At 40.1% G+C, this 26,297-nt stretch overlaps 1 protein-coding gene and 1 non-coding gene across 4 annotated transcripts in view; one reads left to right on the plus strand and one right to left on the minus strand.

The window, feature by feature from the left end:
* SUGCT (succinyl-CoA:glutarate-CoA transferase) overlaps positions 1–26,297 on the minus strand; it is a 1,062,570-nt gene that overhangs the window by 517,800 nt on the left and 518,473 nt on the right. The window lies entirely within an intron of this gene.
* On the plus strand, positions 9,266–9,372 carry LOC130022754 (U6 spliceosomal RNA). Its single transcript, XR_008792293.1, has one exon. It is a non-coding gene; the product is annotated as a U6 spliceosomal RNA (small nuclear RNA).

A 26,297-nucleotide genomic window follows, 5' to 3' on the forward strand; every position in this document is an offset into this window, starting at 1 on the left:
TTATAATAATAAACAGAGCAAAATAGATTATTTTATTTTTTAAGAAACACTCAAGACAGAAAGAATATTAGAAAGAAAAGACCTAGAAAGATGATTAAGTGGAGGCAGAAAAGAATAAGTATTGTGTAAAATTAAATGAATTAGATCCTAAGTAACACAAATCAACAGATAATAAGATGGAGATGTGTAAAGACTCAATTAACAATTTGGGAATTCAAAATAAATCTCTTAAATGACAGCAAAGGAGACCCAAAAAAAGTAGATATCAGAAAATAGACTAATAAAGTAAATAGAAATGAGAATTTGAACATCTAAAATAGTGACAGTTATCTGATGTTCAGTGAAGCACTTATAAAATCGCTAAAATAAGTGAGATTACTGTTTTAGATGAAACAATATCAACATATAAAATCAGATTTGGAAGTAATCACAAAAATCAAAATCATAATCTGCAGAATGAGTACCCATAATAACCAGAAATCAGTTACATCTTATAGAAGAGCCTCATTCACTCATTGTTTGATCTGCCTGAGAGACACATACCTCCTGAGGAGCAGACCAGGGGCCGAGGGATGATGCTGATGGGCGCAGAGAGCCCGCAGCAGCGTGACACCAGCTGCCATAACTGCAGGCAGACCTGACATAACATTCAACTTTGGGTCAGATGTCAAAGCCTTTGCTGCTGGCAGAAGCCACTGTTAGGACCCACTTAGCTGGAGAACTGCCATGACAGGCTCTGAGTAACTTAGGCCTCTTCCAGGAACAAGAAAAGCAGAAAAAACAGTTGCTTTTGTCAAAAATTACATCTCCAGAATAAGATCAGGTCTCTGGAATGTAACAGTCAGGAAGGTGGGCTGGATGTTGCAGGCCAAAACAACAACAAAATAGATGTGTACTCCGCAGATCATAGAAAATTGCTGAGTAATGCTTACTTGCCAAAATGGAAGCATAATATCTTGCTGAACCTAGTGCTCGGAGTCCTTATTGAAGCCCGTTGCATCTGGCAGATACTTGGACCCCAGCTAGCTGGAACAATAAACCTCGCTATGTGATTTGCATTATTGGCTCTGTTCTCTGTCCTTGAGGGGTGGTCGACTCCGCACTCTAACACCTCGCTCTGGGTCAAAAACAAAATCTGAGTCCCGATGTTTTAAGACAGCAGTATCTGAAACACAGAGCACCTTCCCTGCCTCAGGGAGCAGCAAGCCAGCCATGGGACAGAGGGGAAGGACCGTGGAGGAGAGAGAGGGGAAAGCACTGCACAATGCTCTCATTGGGGCAGCCCTCTTCCTCTCCACCTGCAACACTCATTAAAATGTTCACCTCCTCATCAAAGTCCTCCTCCCCATCTATTACTATCATAGGAACAGTGTAGAACTCTAAGACTCACTAAATCCCTAGCATCTAATTTAGAAAAACAAATGTAATGAATCCAGATGCATAGGCAGAAAACTTCTGCAAGTAATTATGCAAAAAAAAAATACAAAAAACTGACAAGACCAGAGAAGATAAATTTTAACACAAAACTGAAGGGAATAACAAAGAATCGAGGAATAGTCATCAAAACAAAATTTAAAGATAGAGAACCTCAACTATATATCCAAGAGTGCAAAGAATCTTCACCAAAGTGGCATGAAGAGAATACTGAATTGAGTAAGATTAATTCTAACACACAAAGCATAATCAGAAGTCTCAATCTCAAGGAGAAAAGATGAGGAGTTGAAGACATAAATATCACAATGACCCAGGAAGAGGGAAAACTTTCTTTAAAATAAAGAAACACTATGATAAATATCAGAGTCCATTATAACTGTAAATGTTAGACTTATGAGAGTGGCTGAGGATGTAGAAAAAGAGAGATAGAAATGACAACCTTAATTAAAGAACAGTTGAGAAAACGTCCCAAACCTAAAGTAAGAATTACAGATGCTAGGAGAGTGATAAAGCATGCAAATATCTACATCTGAAACAATCTGCACCAAGATATATCATTTTTTAATTATCAAAAAGTCAGTGATTTTAAAATAATAGGCTGTTTCTTGGGCTGGAGCGATAGCACAGCAGGTAGGGCATTTGCCTTGCACACAGCCGACCCTGGTTCAATTCATTCGTCCCTCTCGGAGATCCTGGCTAGCTACCAAGTGTATCCTGCCCGCACAGCAGAGCCTGGCAAGCTTGCCATGATGTTTTTGATATACCAAAAACAGTAACAACAAGTTTCACAATGGAGACATTACTGGTGCATGCTCGAGCAAACTGATGAACAACAGGAGGACAGTGCTACAGTGCTACTGGCTGTTTCTTGAAAAAAAAGAGAAAAGTAGCATCCAAAAGGAGCTCTATCGATATTTTTCATACTTCTCAGCAGAAACCCTTAAGAGAGGCTGCAGGAATAGCATAGTAGGGAGGATGCTTGCCTTGAATAGAACCCACAAGTTCTATGCATGACAAACCATATTGTTTCCTGACCTCACCAAGAGTGATCCCTGAGTGTAGAAACCTGAATAAGTCCTGGGCAAAAGTACATGTACCTCTCCTTCCCTTCAAAACAAAAACTCTAACAACAAAAAACCTGTTCAAGAAATAGTGGTATTGAAACTTCTAAAAGATTTTTTTAAAATTAGCCACATTTATTGATTTAAAATTATCACTCAAATATGGAGAAATGAAGACCTTTTCACTTAATCTTAGCCAAAAGGCAAGAAGTGATGATGAAGACTTTTTCAGAATAAAAAAAAGTTAACATATCAGACATGCTCTGCAAGGTATATTGAAAGATTTTGTCTACATGAAAGTCGTATTATAAAATCTTGATCAAAATTACAAATAATATCAATAATCAAACCAAGTGATACGAGGCAACAGCAAAAGGAAAAGGAGGAAAGGTAAATGTTAGAATTTTGTTCAAATTATAAATAGTAAATAGTAAAACAAAATGTTTTTTTGTTTTACTATTTACTATTTATAATTTATTTAAAATGTTTTTTTGTTTTACTATTTAAAACAATAGTAACAATAGTAAAACAAAATATTCTGACAGAGAGAGAGATTGAGAGAGAAAGAAAGAGAAAGAGAGGGAGGGAGAGAGCGCTGGGGGTATGGTGCTGTCAGCAGGTCAATCTGTACCTGTGAGGTAAGTACATCAGCAACCTGATGGTGCCTTCAGAATTCCAGATACCCCAAAATTGCTGCTATGCCTTTGACCAGACCCCCAAAACTTGGGGCCAAGTTTACCAAGAAAGTAAATGGCCAAAAGTTAGGTATGTGGGAGACACACCCACCAACCACCTCCATCTCAGCTATATAATTGGAGGCAAGGCCTCTCTGGTTCCTGATCAAACTGCTTAATGGCCATGATCCCAGAGACCCAGTCAGGTTTGGGCCTGCAGTGACAAGACACACAGAGCCTCATGGGACGGGTGTGGAGCCGGACCTTTCCTTCCCACCCCAATGAGACCCCGAGTAGCCTACCACGAATGGCCTGACAGGCTCCTGATCAAGCTGCTTAATGGCCGTGATCCCAGAGACTTAGAAACAAATCTCAAAACCCAGCAGCTTTTGGCAGAAATGTGTCTAGACCCCGCAGTAGGTTACTGATGCCAGGCCACCCCAGGGGGGAAAGGGTGCTGTCCCTCCACCAGCTCCCTCTTGGCGGCTCAGTGGCCACCATCCTCCAGAGACCATTGGACAATCAGGTTTGGGCCCACAGTGATGAGACACATGGAGCCACATGGGATGGGGGTGGAGCTGGCCCTTTCCTCCCCACCCCAAGGAGACTCCGAGTCACCGCCCAAAAACGGCCTCTCTGGCTCCTGATCAAGCTGCTTACCGGCCATTATTGTTTACTCAGAAACAATCTCAGAACCCAGCAGCTTTTGGCAGAAATTCGTCCAGTCCATGCAGTAGGTTACAGGTGCCAGGCCACCCCAGGTGGGAATAGGTTTCGTGCCTTGTCCTGATCCCTCTGGTGGCTCAGTGGCCGCCATTTTCCAGAGGCCATTGAATGATCAAGTTTGGGCCCGCAGTGAAGAAACACGTGGGGCCTCACGGGATGGGGGTGGACCCGGCCCTTTCCTCTCCACCCCAAGTTGCCGCCCACAAACGGCCTCTCTGGCTCCTGATCAAGCTGCTTAATGGCCATGATCCAAGAGACTCGGGAACAAATCTCGGAACCCAGCAGGTTTTGGCAGAAATTCCACAGATTTAATTGTTAAAATTTTGGAATTCCAAAATCATGAGGCCACTACTGCGGTCACGCGACATCATATGTTACTCATAACGAACAATAGAAAACAAATTGTCTACTGTTGCCTTTCCAGCAGATTGGAGTGTTGGGGTAAAATCCCAAATAATAATGGTGCATCTGGTGTCGAAATATTGAATGTAATCAAAGTAGGGAGAGAGTAATGTGGAAATCATCTGCCCCACAGGTAGGGGGAGGAGGGTATACTGGGGTCTTTGGTGGTGGAAAATGGGCACTGATGAAAGGATGGGTGTTTCATTGTATGACCGAGACTTCAACGCGAAAGCTTTGTAACTTCTCTCACAGTGATTCAATAAATAAAATTATAAAAGGTAAAGGTAAAGGCCCTCCCGTTGATCGTCGATTTGCTCGAGCGGGCCCAGTAACGTCTCCATTGGAGACTTTGTTGTTACTGTGTCTGGCATATCGAATACTCTCGGTAGCTTGCCGGGCTCTCCGAGAGGGGCGGAGGAATCGAACTCGGGTCGGCCATGTGTAAGGCGAACACCCTACCCGCTGTGGAGTTCATGCCCAATTCAATCAGCCTAATCAATGGCTAAATAAATAGCAATACTCCTACAAAGATAGAGAGAGAGAGAGAGAGAGAGAGAGAGAGAGAGAGAGAGGAACATAGGAAATTTTCAACAAGTGATTTAAAATATTTTAAAATTCCAAATAGGGATAAGTATAAAGATCACATTCAATAGTATTAATTCTAAAATATAAAGCATATCAAGTAAACTAAATCTCAAAGAGAATGAGCAGAATTACAGTAATTTCATATATCAATTAGCCTAAATGTGAATGGTCTGAACTCAGCAATGGGGGGGAAAAGTGCTTAGATTAAAGCCAAATTTAAAAAAAAGTGGTGGGGAATTCACTATCCTATTCATCAGAGTCATACAGGGTTAGGGTGAAAGAATGGGGCAAGGCCTCCCACGCTAACATGCAGAGAAGAGTCAGAACAGACATTCTCAAGCCTGGTAAACCTTCAACTAAAAAAAAAAAAAAGGTGATGAGCCCCATGTGGATGTACTATTGATTATGATGATGTATGTGAGTCCCATGGGTGACTTATGTGAATTGGGAAGGAGAAAGACGGTCACTTTCTCCCCATCCACCTCTGCCACCCGGAGACCCAGGGTTATTGAGTTCTTGTCTTGCCTCGCAGAAAGGAATTTTAGGAGTAGACAAGCAGTGAAATAAATAGATTTTATTTTGAGGGTTTTTTAAGGTATGGAGAGAGAGAGAGAGAGAGAGAGAGAGAGAGAGAGAGAGAGAGAGAGAGAGAGAGAGAGAATAAAGCACTCAAGAGAGAATGTGGGCTTCTCCAAGGGCAGAGAGAGCCCTTAGACACACCAACATTAGACACGAGAGTATAAAAGTACACATTTCAAGAGGGGAGATGTGGGTGACACATGTGCTCAGATGCCACAAGTGCTCAGCCACATGGGTGCAAGCAACATATGGGTTCAGACAGCATATGATCGCCCTTCCTTTGTTCAGTGTGGCCTTTACAGGGTTTCTCCAACCTGTCCCCACATGGGGCTTCTTCCCAGGTAAAAGTCCATTGCTAAGGAGGTTACCAGGGAGGTTGGGAGTGGTGATGGTCTTCTTTGGGTTGAATCACTAAAATTAATCAGATTGAGGGAGAGGTCCAAGGAAATTCAAGGAATTTCCTTCATGGGGAGGAGTCCAATCTCCTCAGGGTATGCTGCTCAAGGTCTTATCAGTACCCACAAAGTGGATCAGCCTTGGAATTTTCCCTCCAGAAGTTTTGCTGATCTGTTTCTTTGTATCAATGACATATCCACATGTGGCTCATTACCTCTCAATCAGAAAAGGAGTCAATCAAGAAAAATATAGAAAGCAGAAATACAAATACTAGATTGTCCCTCTTGCTGGGGCTGGACTGAGCTATCAGGATGAGCCCATGTAGACTGTCCCGCACAATAGGAAGGAACACACAGACCCATGAAAATGGGCGAGATTTCTTGTGTGTCCTGACAGGTTTGGATGAAGCTGAACATCTTTTTCCCTTGAGCTGTCTTCAGTAAATAATTTCATAAATTTCAGTATATTGAAAGAGTGAGTGTTTCCTTTTCTCACAGAAGCCCAGCCTGATCTTTAACATGGAGATTCTAGGGCTCTGGCCCAGCCTAGTCTTTGGGATACAAATTTCAAATGCTTACCCAGTTTGTCTTTAGGATATAGATTTCAAGTGCTGGCCCAGTTTGAACTTGGGATGCAAACCCAAATACTTGTAGTCCAAGAAAGGTTTTGGTTTTGGTTTTGTATCTCTTTCCTTAGGCCAAAATGCACTGGCCTGAGGATACAAGGAAACAATACTTGCTTTGCCTGCCTCAAAATTCTTTCGTAACTTCTTTTGATGACATCACTGTATTGAGCCCTATAGAGTATGAACAGTAGGATGGTAATTAAATGAGATTTGGGGCTCTCTACCTTGGTCACAGATCTGAGAGAACCTGGACACTCTATGACATAAATTTCTTTCCCGTTCCTTGTCTCAGCGCCTCCAACTGAATGAATATTCATGCAACCCCTACTCATATGTGGCATAAAGAAACAAAGTAAGGAAACAGACAACATCCATAGAGAACAAGCACCTGGATTCTGACAACAGAATGGAAATTACTAAGCAGCAAAAACATAAATGGGAAGGGTACAAACAAAGGAGAGGAGGGATTCTGAAACTTAGTATTCAGTGTGGTTTGATAAATTTCCACCCTAAAACATAAGCATTCATACTCCTATAAACCATAATTACCTCAATAAACAAGATAAACTAAAATGAAAATTCCATATGATTCAGCAATGCAACTCCTAGGCATCTGCAGGAGATGCAAACACTAATACTAAAAGGAGATTTGCACCAGATGTTGAGAGCACTGTTATTCGTAAGAGCCAACACTTGGGATCAGCCTATTTATTCCATCAAAATATGACTAGACATAGAAGTCAGGGTATATATTTTCAGTGAAATACTAGTCAGCCTGCCATATAAAGAAGGCAAAACTGTGTCTTTTGGAACAAAATATATGGGAGTGAGATGATTATGCTTTACGCTAATTGAAATAAGGGCATGAATCTGAAAAATGAATTTTCTGATTGTTTAGTGTATATTTGAAATAAGACTTACTAAAGTAAATTGGCAAGAAATGATAAAACTACTAGACTCAGTGAAACTCTGTTAGTTAAGAGAGGAAAAGGAGCACAAGAACACTGGCTTCCGAGGCAGCCAGGGACCCTGCTGCCAGCTACACAGACACAAGTCTGTAAATATTGAAACGGAAAAAAACAGAAAAAGATAATCTGAAAGAAAAAAGTGTTTCTAATTCATGGATGTATAGATTGGATTGTAAGCACTACAAGTAATCCAGAAGATATCAATGTTTGTCTGAAATTTGGGGAATATTTCGAACTAGCAGCAAAAAGAAAATTACAGTACTGAAATTTAGAACTTTCATCTGGTTAAAAAGAAACCTAAATTATAGTCTTATTTCATTATAGACAAAACTTTTTGAAATAATAAAGAGATAAAACAATGCTATAAAATAGTCAAAGGAAAAAAGAATATGTCTGTTTTAATATGCTTTTGGAGGGAAAATCTTTTTAACAAGAAAAACAACCCAGGCACGCTAAACAGGAAAATTAAAATTAAAATATTGTCTTTGACAAAATAAGTAAATGAATATTAAAAAAACAAAGACATATGCCCGAGCCCCTGAACTTCGGAGGAGTAATTCCTGAGCACAGATCCAGGAGTCAGTCTTGAGCACAGTAAGGTAGACCTCCACCCAATTTTTTTAGTCATATAAGGTAAAAGCTTAGTAAAATTTAATAGAAAAACAGCAAAAGATTAACAATACAAAAGGACAAAAATCTTATTCTCATTTTTTATCTAAAAAATGAATGTATCAATGTCAATTTTATAAATGAAAACACCATCTCTTTGTACTATCATTAAAAACTGTAAAGATTTATAATACTACCATTTGGTGATGGTTTGTGAACAAGCATTCCCTAAATCATTTCTTATTAAAATGAAAATCAGTACAGTCCTTTGAGTAGCATTTAAGTAGTTAAGTTGTCCTTATCTTCTCAGCTAGAACTTATATTTCAAGAAATTTATTCTAAAATGAGTATAAATTGCAATAAATATTAACATATTCATTGTCTAACTATATATTTATTGGGCCTTCCAAACTCTATATACTTGTTCTTTGGTGTAGATCTGTGCTAGAGGCAGAACAGAGACCTAGAGATAACCACAGACTAAACATGGAAATTCTGAATGTGTTTCTAAAATGGCAAAAGGGACTTTCCAAGCATGATTAAGTCAAGGACCTTGAGATTGGGAGAGGAATATCTTGGATAATCTGTATTGGCACAAGGATCCTTTTGCAAGAAAAGGGGAGCCACAGGAATTCTATTGAGAGTGACTACAGTGGGAGAAAGTTCGATTGATCATTCTGGCTTTGAAGATTAAAGGGACAAAGGTAAGGAAATTGAGAAATTGAAATTGAGAAAAGCAAGGAAATTGATCCTCCCCAAACTCTACAATTGGATTTCTGCAGACATCTTGATGTTTGCCGAGGGAGAACTACTGCAGATTTGACTTCCACAACTCTAATTTGTTTTGCTGTAGGTTATTATGCAGAACATTTTTTCAGAAATTATGTAAAATTAATATAATCTGAAATTATATTGGGTTAAAAATACTAATATCACCTCTGCCTTTGATATCACAGCATTTTCAGCAGAGGAAACAGACACAAAATAAAATTCTTAAGACAAGTATTTGAAGTCAACATACATGAGACCAGAGTGATAGTACAGTAGGTAAGATGTCTGCCTTGCACGTAGCCGACCCAGGTTAGATCCCTGGCATCCCATATGGCTCTCTGATCTCTGAGTGCAGAGCCAGAAGAGAGGCTTGAGTACCGTTTGGTGGCGATTCAAAACCAAACCAAAACAAAACAAAAACAAGTCAAAAAAATAGTGCTCGCTTCAGCAGCACATATACTAAAATTGGAAGGATTCAGAAAAGATTAGCATGGCCCCTGCGCAAGGATGACACGCAAATTTGTGAAGCGTTCCATATTTTTATTTGTAAGTCTACAACTGTACTTCATGATGTCTCACTAATAAAAATTTTTTAAAAAAATGAAAAAAAAACAAGTCAAGATAGAAGACATTCTGATTTCTTTTAATTATATCATTATATCTGCATCCTCTCAAATTAGAAATCTCCAGAGATGTTCTTACTATATGACTTAGATAAAATTTTATTTGTAGATTTATATCATCAATACACTTGATCACTTGATCACTTGACATCCCATAACTCATCAATTTGCTCGAGTGGGCACCATTAATGTCTCCATTCGTCCCTGTCACGTGCTAGTGTAGCCCAATGGCGTCTGCTAGTTCTAGGAACACAAAGAGCCTCAAACCGATCATTCAGGGTCTTGACGAAGAAATCTGACCATCTTGGAGGTGGGCGGCCACGTGATCTTTTGACGTCCTGTGGAATCCAGTTGGTAATGGCGCTAGTCCAGAGGTCATCTCCAAATCTCATTACATGTCTGGCCCATCTGATTTTCGATGCCTTGTCTAATGAGACAGGGTCCCTGATTCTTGACCGTCAACAGAGGTCAGAACTCCAGATTCTTTCTCTCATTTGAGTGAAGCATGATACTACAAGAATAGCTATTTTGATTCCTCTTTGGGAGACCCAAATAGCATTTTCATTCTGTTTTCATAGGGCCCAGGCCTCTGAGGTGTATGTGAATGCAGGAAGAACAGTGGAATAGAAGAGATGTATCCAGAGCCGGAGGTTTTTCGTCCTCTTAGCTATTTCTTGGACACTCTTGAAGGTGTTCCAAGCTGCTCTCTTCCTCCCGCGCAGTTCTGGATCTAAGTCGTTTGTCATATTGAGTTCTTGACCCAGGTACACATAACTGCTGCATTCGGAGACGTTTGTTCCATTGAGAGCAAATGGAATATTAGGAACTAGTTCGTTTCTCATAAACATTATCTTCGTGATATTCAGCTGTAATCTGACCTTTCCACACTCTCAGTTGAAGCTGGCCAGCATTTGTGCCACTTGGCTAATGTTCTGTGTTATTAGAATGATGTCATCAGCGAAGCTGAGGTGGTGTAGGTGCTGATCGTCTATCTTCACTCCCATTCCTTCCCATTCCAGTCATTGCATGACGTTCCCTCCACTATCATTAATACAAAGAATCAAAATATATAAGTAACTGTACAGTTACTTAGTACAGTTCTAAGTAACTGTATTTTTTATTAGGCCATTCTTTAGCTTATTCTAAATTCTATAGACTATTATAAAATTATTATTAGCATAAGGATAAAAAGGGACATTCCCTTTAGTTTCCACCTTACTGATTAGGCAGATATTGACAATTTATGCATAATATACAGTATTTGTAAAAGATTTTGAATAAAATTTTTAGAAAATAAGCAAAACAATGTGTCATCTGGACTTTTTTTCATTAAAAAAAAGTAGGAATGATTTTTGGAAAGAAATTTGCTGATATTATTTCCACAGGTGATTAGAGCCTCACCTATATTTGGTAATCCCTTCAGCATCAGACAAAAAAAAAAGGACCTTCAAAAATAAAATAATTTTAGGGGGCTGGAGCAATAGCACAGCGGGTAGGGTGTTTACCTTGCACGTGGCCAACCCAGGTTCAATTCCCAGCATCCCATATGGTCCCCTGAGCACTGCCAGGAGTAACTCCTGAGTGCAGAGCCAGGAGTAACCCCTGTGCATGGCCGGGTGTGACCCAAAAAGAAAAAAAATGATTTTATAAAACGTTTAAATCTTGTGACTTGGGGATGTAGCTCTTATCTTTTTTTGTTTTGTGTTTTTATTTTGAACCTCACCCAGCAATGCTCAGGGCTTACTTACTCCTGGCTCTGTGCTCAGGAATCATTCCTGGTGGTGCTAAGGAGAGCATATGGGATGCCAGAGACTGGACCGGAGTTGACTATGAGCAAGGCAAACACCCTCCCCTCTGTACTATCTCTCCAAGCCTCCTAAGGGAGGTACAGTTATTACAGCAACTACACATATTTTAGGGTTAATAGAAATGGAAATTTAGCTCTTTGGTATAACATCTCAAATATTACAAAATGTTTTCCTTTTGGTGTTCATTTTATATTTCCTACACCAACAGTGCTTCAAATTCAACTCCTTTTTCATAACTCTCAACAGTCAGGATTTATATATCAGAGATATATTCCCTTTTCTAGAGAAAATCTCATTTTTAAAAGGCATTTCTCACCTTTGGTGTTAACTTGCTAATGGAATAGATTAAAAGGTAAATAAGGTTTTAGAATGTTGTCAACTACAAGAAGTAAGTTACCACTTCCAAAATTGCTGAAACAATTTAAAAAATGCCAGAATTATTAAACTTTGAACTTTAGAGGATGGGGTTGTGGAGGAAAAAGTCAGATCTATGGGAACAATATGCTACTTATTAGAGCTGATTTCTCTAAGACAATTTGAAGGATTGAGAAAACTTCAAACTTGGTTCAGCTGTTGTCATATAATGGTCCTATTTCCAAGGTAGAGCAGTGTTGTGGAGGTGGGGTTGCAAACATGAAAGTATAAGAAACTCTAGTACACTGGGAGAAAGTCAATGAAGAAAGGCATCATTTCCTCCACTTGCTGCCTTGTTTATCCCCTCCAAGGCTCTATTTAGAATCCAAACAGGAAGTCATGAGGCAAAGCAGAAATATATCTGAGAATATTAAGCTCCAATATCAGAAAGCAAAATACAGAACTGTGCATAGGCACCTAAGAAACAGTTTGGTAACTAGTCAGTCCCATTGATTACACTTTCATGAACAACAGAACACAAGTATTTCCAAAACTTCGCAACTATTTTTAGGCATCTGAAGGCACCTTCATTTCAAGATCTTGAACAGACAAGATATGAAGAACCATGGACTAGGAACATTTGAAGTGAGATACAGCACATGTTTTCATGTGGGAATCACCACGACCTCATGATTTCTGGTGCTACATGTTTCTCCATGTCATAATAGCCACCAAGCACAGATGAGTGTAGCCTGAAGGATGAGAGAGAGGAGGAGCAAGGTAGAGAGACAGGAGTGACAGAAAGGTCTCTCTACTTCCAAAATCTTAACAAGCATGGTATCCACTCCATGCAAAGTTATGTATTCTCCCAAGTTCAGCAGACTTTAATTGAATCTTCTTTCCTAGTGATAAATATTAATCTCTAAAAAGCTACAAAATAAGAAAAATAGGCAATAGTAGATGGTTTCTATACGTGTTTGTAACTATACAGACATTTCAAGCAAAGAAGAAAATATGCCTATCAACTTTTTTGTGATACTACTCATGAGGCAATCACTGATGTTTATAATGTCACTTTTTCCAAGTTTCCTCTGTGTTCCACAAACACTTAAGTATGGCCAGTCTTTCTATCCAGTGAGGTAATCAAAATCTTCGTTCTAAATCCTGTTTTGATTTATGCAATTTCCTGTGAACATTCTCTGTTGTACTTGAAAGTTACAAGAGAATCCCAACAAAATTTTTTGGATTTCAAACACAATACTCCCAGTACCCATTTTCAGCCACAACTCTATCCTGATAATCAGGATTAATTATTCCAACCATGACTAATGACCTTTGTTGTTTGTGTTTCTGTGTCAGAATTCCTAAATAATCCAGTGGTAGTCTATTATCAATTCAATGAATTGCCTGCATCACCCTGTTTGAGGTGTGCTTTATCCTGGAAACAAGACTATCAAACCAGCAGAGCATAAAGTTGTGGGAATAAAAGAAAATATTCTGAAACTTTATTACTACGTATTAAGGCAAAAGAATCCATCCCTAACTCCATGATTTCCAGATCTTGTGTCACTTAAGTATGTGGGCACTCAACTGCGAATTACATTCTTCAGTTATTTCTTTAAAGTGCAAAGGTCATAAAGCTTATGGTATCTTATGGCAGTTCAGTTCAGGGTGCCATTTTGGGAGAGGAGATGGATTCAATCTTTTCCCGTTAGAAGTTTAAAATGTGGTATTTACTGTACATGAAATTTCTTGTAATGGGTCAGAGCAACAGTAGAGCAGGTAGGGTTCTTGCCTGGCAATGGCCTACCCAAGTTCAATCCCAGCATTCCAGATGCTCTGAGTCCTGTCAGGAGTAATCTCTGAGCACAAAATCAGGAGTCAGTTCTGAGCACAGCCCAGTGTGGCCCAAACACAAGAACAAGCAAATAGAATTTTTGTAACATGTCCTATATGGAGACGTTACTGGGCCCGCTCAAGCAAATCGATGAACAATGGGAAGACCGTGACCGTGACCGTCTTATATGGTATTATTTTTATTTCTTAATTATTAAAACTGTTTCTAAAATGATTTCAGACACAAAAGATAGTTGAAGGAAGCAGCTATGGAAGCCTTGTTACCCTTTCCTGGGCTTCTCATGCTGGACTCTTACATAAGAGCAGCCAATTTTCAGGCTTTGCATTTCACTAATGTCCTTTCCTTTATCAGGATTTGATTCCTCTTTCACTGGCTTACTTTGTTTTTATTTTTGTGGGGCCTCCCAGCAGTGTTCGAGGCCCTGAGCTGCCTAGCAGTCTTTCCTGGCAGGAACCAGAGGGTGCTGAGCCCACCCTGCAGTGACAGGGACTCCAGGATGATCCACCCACTGGACAGAAGAGTAAGGAAAAGCAGTGGGCAGGGGCTTCTGCAGGGTAACATCTGGAATTCAGTTATCATGTCTCCACATCTCTGGGTTATTTCCTCGGCATTTCTTTGTCTTTCTCGAGATTCTGGGCCGTTGAGTCATGTCACTGCAGGATGGACTTCATTTGTCTTTGACATATTCTCATGATGAGACTGAGTTCAGGACTTCAGGGAACAAACACTTCATAGTTAACACACCCTTCTCAGTATGTCCCATCAGAAGCATGCCTTATTAATGTCTACTTAGATCTGGGGTTACCAGGACAATATAAACAGTCCAGCAGCACTCGATCTGTACCCCACACCTTCAGCTGAGTTGCACAGGATCTCTGTTTTAAGAAATTTATTTTGTTCTTTTGGATGTGTGCCAGTCTCTGTGGTGTGAGATGAGATCTTATTATTGTTTTGATCTGCATCTCTCTGATTATTAGCGATGAAGAGCATTTTTTTTCATGTATCATTTGGCCATTCAAACTTCTTCTTTGAGAAAATTTCTGTTCATTTCATCGCCCCATTTTTCTGATGGGATTGGATTTTTTTTCTTGTAGAGTTCAACAAGTGCCTTGTATATCCCTTATATTAACCCCTTATCAAAAGGCATTGGGTGAATATCCTTTCCCATTCCATAGACTGTGTATTCTGGTCACTGTTTCCTTTGAGATGCAGAAACATCTTACTTTAAGATATTCCCATTTGTTCATCTCTGCTTCAACTTACTTAGTTAGTTGTGTTTCATCTTTAAAAATGCCTTTAGCTTAAATGTCATGGAGGGTTTTGCTGGCCTTTTCTTCAGTGTACTTTACGGATTCTGGTTGAAGTCTTCAATCCATGTTGATTTGACATTTGTGCATGGTGTTAGGTAGAGGTTTGAGCCCCCCTCCCTTTTTTTATATGTAGCTGTTCAGTTTTGCCAGCACCATTTGTTAAAGAGACTTTCCTTGATCCACTATATATTTCTTGCTCCCTTATCAAAGATAAGATGATCATATATTTGACGGACTGATGCACATCCAAAAGAACAAAAGCAACAGGTGTTGGCATGGATATGAATAGAAAGGGACTCTCCTTCACTGCTGGTGGGAATACCAACTGGTCCAGCCTTTTTGAAAACAATATGGGTATTTCTCAAAAAACTAGAAATTGAGTTCCCATTTGACCCAGCAATACCACTTGTGGGAATATATCCAGGGAGGCCAAAAACAGAGAAATACCAGCTGCACTCCTATGTTAATTGCAGCACTATTCACTATAGCCAGAATTTGGAAACAACCTGAGTGCCTGAGAACAGACAAATGGATCAAGTAACTATGGCACATCTACACAGTGGAACACTATGCAGCTGTCATGAATAATGAAGTCAGAAATTTGCTTGTAAATTTCTGGAGAGTGACATGGAGAGTGAAATAGACATGCTGAGTGAAATGAGTCAGGAGGAAAGGGACAGATATAGAATGACTGCATTCATTTGTGTTATATAAATAAATATATACATATATACATGAAGAATAATATCCATGACCAGGGTAAATAGGGATTAGGAAGATTGGCTAATGGTTGGAACTAACCACACGTATGTGTGGGGCTGAGGGTACGTAAAATAGAGAAGAGGCTGCTATGACAATAATCACGATCACAATCACGACCATCCTGTTGTTTGTTGATTGCCTCAAGCAGGACCCAGTAACGTCTCCTTCATCCTAGCCCTGAGATTTTTTAAAAAGTGGCATATTCAAGGCTCTTTCAGGGTTAGGAGAATGAGACCCATCATTGTTACTGGTATTTGGCATATTGGGTACGCCACGGGGAGTTTGCCAGACTCTGCAGTATGTGCAGGTTATATTCAGTAGCCAGCCAGTTTGTTCAAAGTAGGAATGAGATAATAAGATTCGCGGCCTCGTGCTTCCAGGAGCTGGGTTTTATAGTCTCTGAGTCTTGGCCGTTGATGGGATTACAAGGCGCCAGGAGGCCAGTTGGTGGGTGTGACCCCTGCCTACTGGAATTTGGAGGATCTGGGTGGAGGATGCTCAGCCCCTATCCGAGCAAGCTTGGAGATCTCAGCCCCGGGACCCGCATGCCTTTGTTCCTCTGCTGGTACCTTCGTGTGTGTGGAGAGTGGTCTCAGCATGGTGGTGGCTGGTTCTGGAAGTCTTCGGCTGCTGGAGCCCTGGTCGGGGCGGGGAGGGAAACTCAACCCGCTCCCCTTCAAGGGGCCCCGGCGAGGACAGCCAGGCATGGGGGCAGGAGACTCTGCGCTGTTCTCTTCTGGGAGCTGGGTTTTATAGTCTCTGAGTCTTGGCCGTTGACGGGATTACACGGTGCCAGTGGTGACAATAATAGCTGGGAATAATCACGCTGGACAAGATCTGAGGGTTAAACGTAGGTAAGGGATATTCTTGATAAGCTTTCAGTATCAAAATTGTAAACCACAATGCCCAAAAGGAAAGAGAGAGAGAGAGAGAGAGAGAGAGAGAGAGAGAGAGAGAGAGAAAAGAAAGCACCTGACATAGAGGCAGGCTAGGGGTGGGGGTTGGGGTGATGGGAGAGAAACTGGGGACGCTGGTGCTGGGAAATGTACACTGGTGGAGGGATGGGTGTTGCAATACTGTGTTACTGAAATTCAGTCATGAAAAGCTTTGTAATTGTCTAAAAAAATAAATAAAAATAATTTAAAATTCTTAAAAAAGAAAGTCTTACACAGGTCTGTGTCTCTCCTTGTCCCAGTTCTTACACTTTACACAGAGTCTCTAATCAGGTCTGACAAGTTGAGAGACTTGAGACCTCAGATACTCTCATCCTGTCTTGGTCACAGAACACAGCTTTCATACTAAGTTTATCAGAAAATCAGAATCTTCTACTCATCCCCACTCTGTATGTTGCTCCAAAATCAAGGTGTGCATCTGATTAATTGGACAGCACTTCTTTTCTGTTGTCAAGAAAAGTATCTGAGACACTTCATAAAAGTGTGTCAGACACTTACCAACAGAGAATAAGAAAAAGAACAGAAAACTCAAATTCTTTCAAAAGATCTGATGAATCGGAAAGAGTATGAGGGAAATTCATGACTGAAAATTCTCCCAGTAACAATGGAAATTTGGTGATAGGAAATTAATAAAGAACTAGTATATTGATGAAATCAAAATAAGATAAATTGGTGGACATCTTACCAGATAATACCAGGAAAAGAGAAAGCTAAGTAGAAATATCCTGAGGTTAAGAAAAAAAAATACAAGATTGAATTCCGAAAACATCAATACAAAAAATACCCCAATTAAATTGGATTAGACTATGGAGCAATTTGTCCTCAAGAGCACAGCTACAGACAACATAACCTTACTATGAAAATTAACAGAGCCTACCAGCCAATGTTAACAGAGAGACTGAGGAAAAAATCAGAGAATGCTCTCACATACCAGTTATTTCAGGAAGAACGTAAAAGACCAAAGTCAGGGCCCTCTGAATGAAAGCATTTCAGACAAAGCAGTGGGGAGGAGGTAGGAGCTCACTAAATTGAGCAGGAAAAAAAACTGAACAAATAAATAGGAAAATAACAATAAAAGTATTGGGCTGCTATGATGCATTATCTAAAATGTCCACTTCTGGGGCTGGAGCGATAGCACAGCAGGTAGAGCGTTTGCCTTGCACACGGCCAACCCAGCTTCGAATCCCAGCATCCCATATTGTCCCTCGAGCACCGCCAGAAGTAATTCCTGAGTGCATGAGCCAGGAGTGATCCAGTGCATTGCTGAGTGTGACCCAAAAACCAACAAATAAATAAATAAAATGTCCACTTTACAACAGTAATGATGAAACATGCAAAGAAACATGAATATGCAACTCACACATGAAAGTAATACGCAATACACAGACACTTTAGAAGGACCCACAAGTCAGAAAACTAAAGGAAATTAGGCCAGATGAGTTACGAAGGGAATTATTTTGAAAGTATTTCTAAATAATGAATATCAACTAAGAGAAATAAATAAAAGACCACATGAGTACTCTGAAGTTGAAGGACATAATAAATAAAATTTTAATTTTCAATGGAAGGACTGAAAAGTCAACACAAAATGAGAGAAGAAATAAAAGTGACAGGAAGCTAAATTGACAGGGATTAGATCATCTTAAAAAAGAGAAAAATAATTATAACATAATCAGAGTTCAAGAAAAATGTGACACTCAATAAAAGCAACATTGGAAATATGACAGAAGAGAAATAAAAGAATACAAAGATAATGGCTAATAGTTTTCAAAAATTGATAATAGAAAACAGCTTAACAAGCCCATTAGACTGTGGACTAAAAGGAAGAGGAAGAGGAGAGGAAAAAAGAGGAGATTAAGAAGCAGGAAAAGGAGGAGGAGCAGAATAAAGGAGAGAGAAAGAATAACAATAAAAAACAATCACTTCTATTCACTGCTAGTGGGACTGTTCTTTGGTGTAGCCTGTTTAGAAAGACATTTCTCAAATAATCAAGAATAGAGCTTCCATATGACCCTGCAACCCCGCTCCTGAGAATCAGAACATCAAGAACACAAAACACATTCATCAGACATTCATATGTACCCCAATTGTCATTGCAGTATCATTTAGTTAAAATACTAGATTTTTTAAAATTAAAACCAGAGTCCTCATCTGACTCAGAAATCTCACTCATGGTATCTATCCTCCAAACGCAAAAACACAAATTCAAAAATACAAATACACATGTATGTTCACTACAGGGCTATATACAGTATCAGGATAGGAAACAATCCAAATATTAATCACGGATGAATGGAACAATAAGTTGCAGTATATATATTCACAAGAGAACATTATGCAGCCATAAGAAAAGTGGAACTTTTTATTGGTCTCCTTTTGTTTGGGAGTCACACCCAGTAGTTCTCAGGGGTTACTTTTGGCTCTGTGCTCAGGGATCACTCCTGGAGATGCTCAGAGGATAATAAGCAATCCTGACGGCTGCACTAGGATCAGTCACGTGCAAGACAATTGCTAAACCTCTGAACTATCTCTCTAGGCCCCAAAAGATGAATTCCTGCAGTTGACTACAATGTGCATGAAACTGGAGGACATCATGTTAAGATAAATAAATCGAAGGGAGAAAAACAAATATTAGATGATCCCATGCATATCTTATATAAAGAGAAACAAAGCAAGGGAACTGACAGTACTGAAAAAGGACAAGTCCTAGACCTTTTATTTCAAAACTGATATTTCCGACCAGTGGGAAAAGAGAATGAGAGGAAAGAGGTGATGGTGGGGAGGTGGGGGGATGATGGGGGGGTCCTTGGCACTTTGGTGGTGGTGAAGGTGCAATATTTTGTGCAAGAAAATAATCTTTATTATAACAATATCTAAACTTTTTAAAAAATAACAATAAACCAATAAGTGAATAGGGTCTATAAAAAATCACAGAAAGCATACACTAGATGGTGATAGATTTAATGTTTTCCTCGTTAGATCAGTAATAAAAGGTATATTTATTCTCGTTATCCCTATTCAAAACTGTCCTTGAGTTCAAGCCAGGGAAAAAGCAAAAAATAAATAAAAATCATACAGTTTGAATAAGAATATGGCAAAATCTTCTACATAAAAATCCTAACGGCATACACACATATTATTCCCATCAATATGATATAAATCAGTTAGAAATAAAGGAAAATAAAAAATTCCATACATAGCACTAAATATTACAGTGAAATTATAAAATTAACTCAATTTAAAATATCAAAAATAAAGTACTTAAAAACAAAATATGATTATACAAATATAAGACCTTGCATTGAACACTAAAACTGTAATTTTGAAAAAAACAAAAACTACGTAAATGGAAAGACAGACCATCTTCATAGATCAAAGACTTACTATTGTTAAAGTAACAATGGTATTAAATTTATCTGCAGATTTAGCACAATTTCCATAAAAATGTCAACTGACTTCTTAGCAAACACTGAAGAACTACTTGCAAAAGGTAGACAGAATCACAAGGTGCCAGCAAAAGGAAAACAATCCCGATAGTAAGGAGAAAATTGGAATTTTTGTACTTCATTTCAAAACAATCACAGAGGCACCATAATCAAATTAGTGTAACAGTGAAAACCTTTACTTTTACCATAAGTTGACTCTCAGCATGTGTTCCAGAAAAATTCAGTTGGGAAATAATAATCAATCATAAATTAGTGCTTTGTCCTGCTTATCCAAAAAAAAAAGAGGAAGATTTAAAATTCACACTGCAGAGCACAAAAATGATCTCAAATGGATTAGACTTTAAAAAAAGGAGCAGTATAAAACTGTTAGAAAAATGTTTGTGTTTCGAGATTCCCGCCTGAAGCCCAGTGGGGAAAGCGCCCTTCCATCTCCGAGGAACCAACCACCAGTCCCTCTGCTCCTCCCCTCCAGGTGGGTCGGGGCGTCCAGCCTGGAAGTGCTCCTGCCCCCCCAGCCGCGCCTCAGATTCCAGCCTGAAGCCCAGTGGGGAAAGCGCCAGTCCATCTCCGAGGGACCAACCACCAGTCCCTCGGCTCCTCCCCTCCAGGTGGGTCGGGGGCGTCCAGCCGGGAAGTGCTCCTGCCCCCCCAGCCGCGCCTCAGATTCCCGCCTGAAGCCCAGTGGGGAGACTGTAGACCACCCTTCCTCCATTCCAGGATCCTGGGTGGGTGTTGCTTGGGACAGGCTCGGGGCGTGGCCACCAGGAAAGGGGCATGGCCTCTTAAAAGTGGGCGTGGCCTTCTCCTTGGCGGGCGGCCGCTAATGCAGCCGCAGTTATGTCACTCACATCAAGCACTCAGGACTCCCATCCCACAACTTGCTGCCTAATACCAATCAAACATTTCCCACCTCTTCTACTGCAATCCAACAACAACCCACTCGCCTACTCAAGTTCCAACAAAGACCTGTTTGAAAACAGCTGTATAAGTTCATTTCCAAATAGCACCTCCTCCAAAAGTTTCACTCAATGTCTGTTATAAAACAAAGAATAACGCCTGACTGAGAAGAACGTCAAACTCAGAAACGTAGAAGGGTGCCTACCATGGACAAAAACTTATCCATAATCCCTTCCCACTATAAGAGAGAATAGTATAATCTGTGCTGGACGGAACCGAGGCCCATTGTTTGGTAACAAAACTGAACGGCTCCTGGCAGTCATTCCTCATTCAACCAGGTACAGCCTGCCCCACGGCTTGAGACTCCCCCAGGGAATGCGCAGCTAGCTTGATCCCCTAGAATTGCCGGTTTTCTCCCTTGACCTGCACAGGATGGGAACTGAGGCAACATCAGATCCCGCGGCAACAAAGCTGAAGGGATCCGGGAACTCTCTCCTCACTCAACCAGAATAGTAACAGTGAAGGCGAAGGACTAAAGCACACTGGTCACAATGGTAAAGCAACGCAAAAGCCCACCAAACTTTCTTATTGAAGAGGCAAGCCCAGAAGACACCAACAGTATTGTAGTATTAGACAACCTCTCTGACAAGGAATTCAGAAAGGAGCTAGTTAGGATGCTTAGGGAACTAAAAGAAACAATGGAAAGCAATGCCAATAAAAGACAAGAGGATTTGAAGGCAGAAATGAGAAAAATGCAATTGGAAATGTCGGACCTGAAAACCCTGGTAGGCGAATTGAAAACCTCAGTTGAAGGCCTCAGAAGCAGAGTAACAGCTGCTGAGAACAGAATCAGTGAGCTTGAAGATGAAGTTCAGAGACTCGACAGAAAAGAGCAGAAAATGGAAAAGAGACTCACAGTTCGGGAACAGATGGCAAGAGAAGATCGTGATGAAGCCAAGAGGGGTAACATAAGAATTATTGGAGTCCCAGAGGGACAGGAAGAAAACCCTGATGAAGAAGAAACTGTCAAAGACATCATTGCTACAACATTTCCAGAGCTGAAGAAAACTTGTGACCACATTCAGGAGGCCCGAAGGGTACGAGCTAGAAGAAATCCGAACAAAAATACCCCAAGACACATCCTGATCAAAATGACCAAAACTTTAGACAGAGACAAAATTCTGAAAGCAGCAAGATCAAAAAAAGAAATCTCTTACAAAGGAGCATCCTTAAAACTCACAGCTGATTTTTCTGATGAAACCCTCAGGGCCCGAAAACAGTGGTGGGACATAGTGAAAAAACTCAATGAAATAAATGCCTCTCCAAAAATACTTTACCCAGCGAGACTCTCATTCATAATAGAAGGAACAACACACAGTTTCACAGAGAAACAACAGCTCAGGAACTTCATAGACTCAAGACCATGGTTACAAGTACAACTAAATGGGCTACTTTAAGACAGGACAGGCCCCTCAAATACACCTATTTTCAACAGAACAATGGGACAAAATCCCATAACAGTAATCTCTCTCAATGTCAATGGGCTAAACGCACCAATTAAAAGACACAGAGTGGCTGGATGGATTAGAAAATTGAACCCAACATTCTGCTGCCTGCAAGAAACACACCTTAATAGTCAAAGCAAACACAGACTCAGAGTCAAAGGCTGGAAAACAATCCTACAGGCAAACAGCTCCCATAAAAAAGCTGGGGTAGCCACCTTAATATCAGACCACATCGATTTCAGAGTGAAGAAGGTCATAAGAGACAGTGAAGGCCATTTCTTAGTGATCAAAGGATCTGTACAACAGGAAGAACTTACAATAATAAATGTATATGCACCTAATGAGAGACCAGCAAAGTACTTAAAACAACTACTCATAGATTTGGAAAAAGACATCAATAGCAACACAATACTAGTGGGAGACTTCAACACCGCTTTGTCACCTCTGGATAGATCAACCAGACTCAAACTTAGAAAGGACATACTTAATCTGAGGGAAACAATGGAAGAAAGGGACTTAGTAGATATATACAGGACACTTCATCTTCAAAAGGCTGAATACACATTCTTCTCAAGCGTACATGGAACATTCTCCAAGATAGACCACATGCTGAGCAACAAAACATATCTCCATAAAATTAAGAAGATAGAGATTGTATCAACAATCTTCTCAGATCATAATGCGCTGAAATTAGAAGTAAATCACACACAAAAACAGAAAACTAAATCAAACACCTGGAAATTAAACAGTGCGCTATTGAACAACAAGTGGCTTAGAATGGAAATCAAAGAGGAAATCAAAAGATTCCTAGAAACGAATGAAAATGAGGACACGAGTTGCCAAAACTTATGGGACACAGCAAAAGCTGTCTTGAGAGGAAAGTTTATAGCTCTACAAGCATTCCTCAGAAAGGAGGAGCGAGCCCACATAAATAAACTAAGCTCACAGCTTAAGAGCTTGGAGAAGGACCAACAAAAGGAGCACAACCCGAACAGGAGGAAGGAAATAATAAAACTCAGAGCAGAGATTAACGAGATGGAAACCCAAAAAACAATCCGAAAGATCAATGAAACCAAGAACTGGTTCTTTGAGAAAATTAACAAGATCGATAAGCCTCTAGCAAAACTCACAAAGAAGGGGAGAGAGAAAACCCTAATAAACCGAATCAGAAATGAAAAGGGGGTCATCACAACAGAAACTACAGAAATTCAAAGGATCCTCAGGGAGTACTTTGAGAAGCTTTATGCCACGGAACATCAAAACCTCGAGGAAATGGATAAATTCCTAGACTCCTACAGACTCCCAAGGCTGAACCAAGAAGACCTGGAATACCTGAACAGACCTATCACCATCAAGGAAATTGAAATGGTAATAAAACGTCTCCCCAAGCACAAAAGCCCTGGCCCGGATGGATTCACTAGTGAATTCTTCCAAATCTTTAAAGAACTTACTCCCAATCCTCTTTAAGCTTTTCCACTAAATTGAAATATCAAAAACACTTCCGAATAGTTTCTACGAAGCGAATATAACACTGATACCAAAAGCAGACAGAGATACCACAAAGAAAGAGAATTACAGGCCGATATCCCGGATGAACACAGATGCAAAGATCCTCAACAAACTACTAGCAAATAGAATCCAACTCCTCATCAAAAAGATCATACAACATGACCAAGTAGGATTCATCCCAGGGATGCAAGGATGGTTCAACATTTGGAAATCAATCAACAAAATCCACCATATCAACAAAAGAAAAGATAAAAAGCATATGATCATATCAATAGATGCAGAGAAAGCATTTGACAAGGTCCAGCACCCCTTTATGATGAAAGCCCTAGCCAAAATGGGTATAGAGGGGACTTTCCTCATCATAGTTAAAGCCATCTACCACAAGCCTACAGCAAGCATCATCCTCAATGGGGAAAAACTGAAGAGCCTTCCCTCTAAGATCAGGGACAAGACAAGGATGCCCACTCTCTCCACTGCTGTTCAATATAGTACTGGAAGTACTTGCAATAGTGATTAGGCAAGAAAAAGATATTAAGGGCATTCAGGTAGCAAAGGAAGAAATCAAGCTCTCACTGTTCGCAGATGATATGTTACTATACTTAGAGAACCTAATAACCTCCACCAAAAAACTCCTAGAAACAATAGACTCGTATAGTAAAGTTGCAGGCTATAAAATCAATACCCAAAACTCCATGGCTTTCCTATACGCAAACAGTGAGAGAGAAGAAAGCAACATGAAAAAAACAATCCCGTTCACAATTGTGCCCCAGAAAATCAAGTACCTAGGAATCAGCTTAACTAAGGAAGTAAAGGACCTGTGCAAAGAAAACTATAAAACGCTACTTCAGGAAATAAAAGAGGATATGAGGAAATGGAAAGATATCCCCTGCTCATGGGTCGGGAGACTTAACATTGTCAAAATGGCAATACTATCGAAAGCATTGTATAAATTCAATGCAATCCCTATAAGGACACCCACGACATTCTTCAAAGAAATGGAGCAAACACTCCTGAAATTTATATGGAACAATAAGCCCCCACGAATAGCTAAAGCAGTTCTTGGGAAAAAGAAAATGGGAGGAATCAACCTCCCTAACTTCAAACTCTACTACAAAGCAGTAATAATTAAAACAGCGTGGTACTGGAACAAAAGCAGAACTGCAGACCATTGGAACAGGGTTGAATACACTGACATCTCCCCTCAATCATATGATCATCTAATCTTTGATAAAGGTACAAGAAATGTGAAGTGGAGTAAGGAAAGCCTCTTTAACAAATTGTGCTGGCATCACTGGACGGCTACATGCAAAGACATGGGCTCAGAACTCTGCCTAACACCATGTACAAAAATAAGATCAAAATGGATTAAAGACCTCAACATCAGACCAGACACCATAAGGTACATTGAAGACAAAGTTGGCAAAACCCTCCATGACATTGAGGCTAATGGTACTTTCAAAGATGCCACACCACTGGCCGAGCAAGTAAAAACAGAGATAGATAAATGGGACTATCTTAAACTAAGAAGCTTCTGCACCTCCAAAGAAACAGTGACCAAAATACAAAGACAGTCTACAGAATGGGAAAGGATATTCACCGAATACACATCTGACAAGGGGTTGATAACAAGGATATACAAAATACTGGTTGAACTCCACAAGAAGAAAACATCCAACCCCATCCAAAAATGGGGCAATGAAATGAACAGAAACTTTCTCAAAGAAGAAATCCGAATGGCAAAAAAGCACATGAGAAAATGCTCTACATCATTAATCATCAGGGAGATGCAGATCAAAACCACAATGAGATACCATCTCACACCTCAGAGACTGGCCCACATTCAAAAGAACAAAAGCAACCGATGCTGGCGCGGATGTGGCGAGAAAGGGACACTCCTTCACTGTTGGTGGGAATGTCGACTAGTTCAGCCCTTTTGGAAAACAGTATGGACGATTCTCAAAAAATTAGAAATTGAGCTCCCATTTGACCCAGCAATACCACTCCTGGGAATATACCCCAGAGAGGCAAAAATGTGTAGTCGAAGTGACATCTGCACTTGTTTGTTCACTGCAGCTCTCTTTACAATTGCCAGAAACTGGAAGAAACCTGAGTGCCCAAGAACAGATGACTGGTTAAAGAAACTCTGGTACATCTACACAATGGAGTACTATGTAGCTCTTAGAAAAGATGAAGTCATGAAATTGACATACAAGTGGTACAATATGGAAAGTATCATGCTAAGTGAAATGAGTCAGAAAGAGAGGGATAGACATAGAAAAATTGCATTCATCTGGGGGATATAAAGCAACAAAATATGAGATCAATACCTAAGAATAGCTGAGATCAACACCAGGAGGATTACTCCATAACTTAGAGGCCAGCCGGACATTCTACGGGAAAGGGCAGTTCAGATAGAGAAGGGAACACCAAATGAAAGGTGTT

This window comes from Sorex fumeus, unplaced genomic scaffold (genome assembly GCF_029834395.1).
Source record: "Sorex fumeus unplaced genomic scaffold, SorFum_2.1 ptg000020l, whole genome shotgun sequence".
Lineage (NCBI taxonomy): Eukaryota > Metazoa > Chordata > Mammalia > Eulipotyphla > Soricidae > Sorex > Sorex fumeus.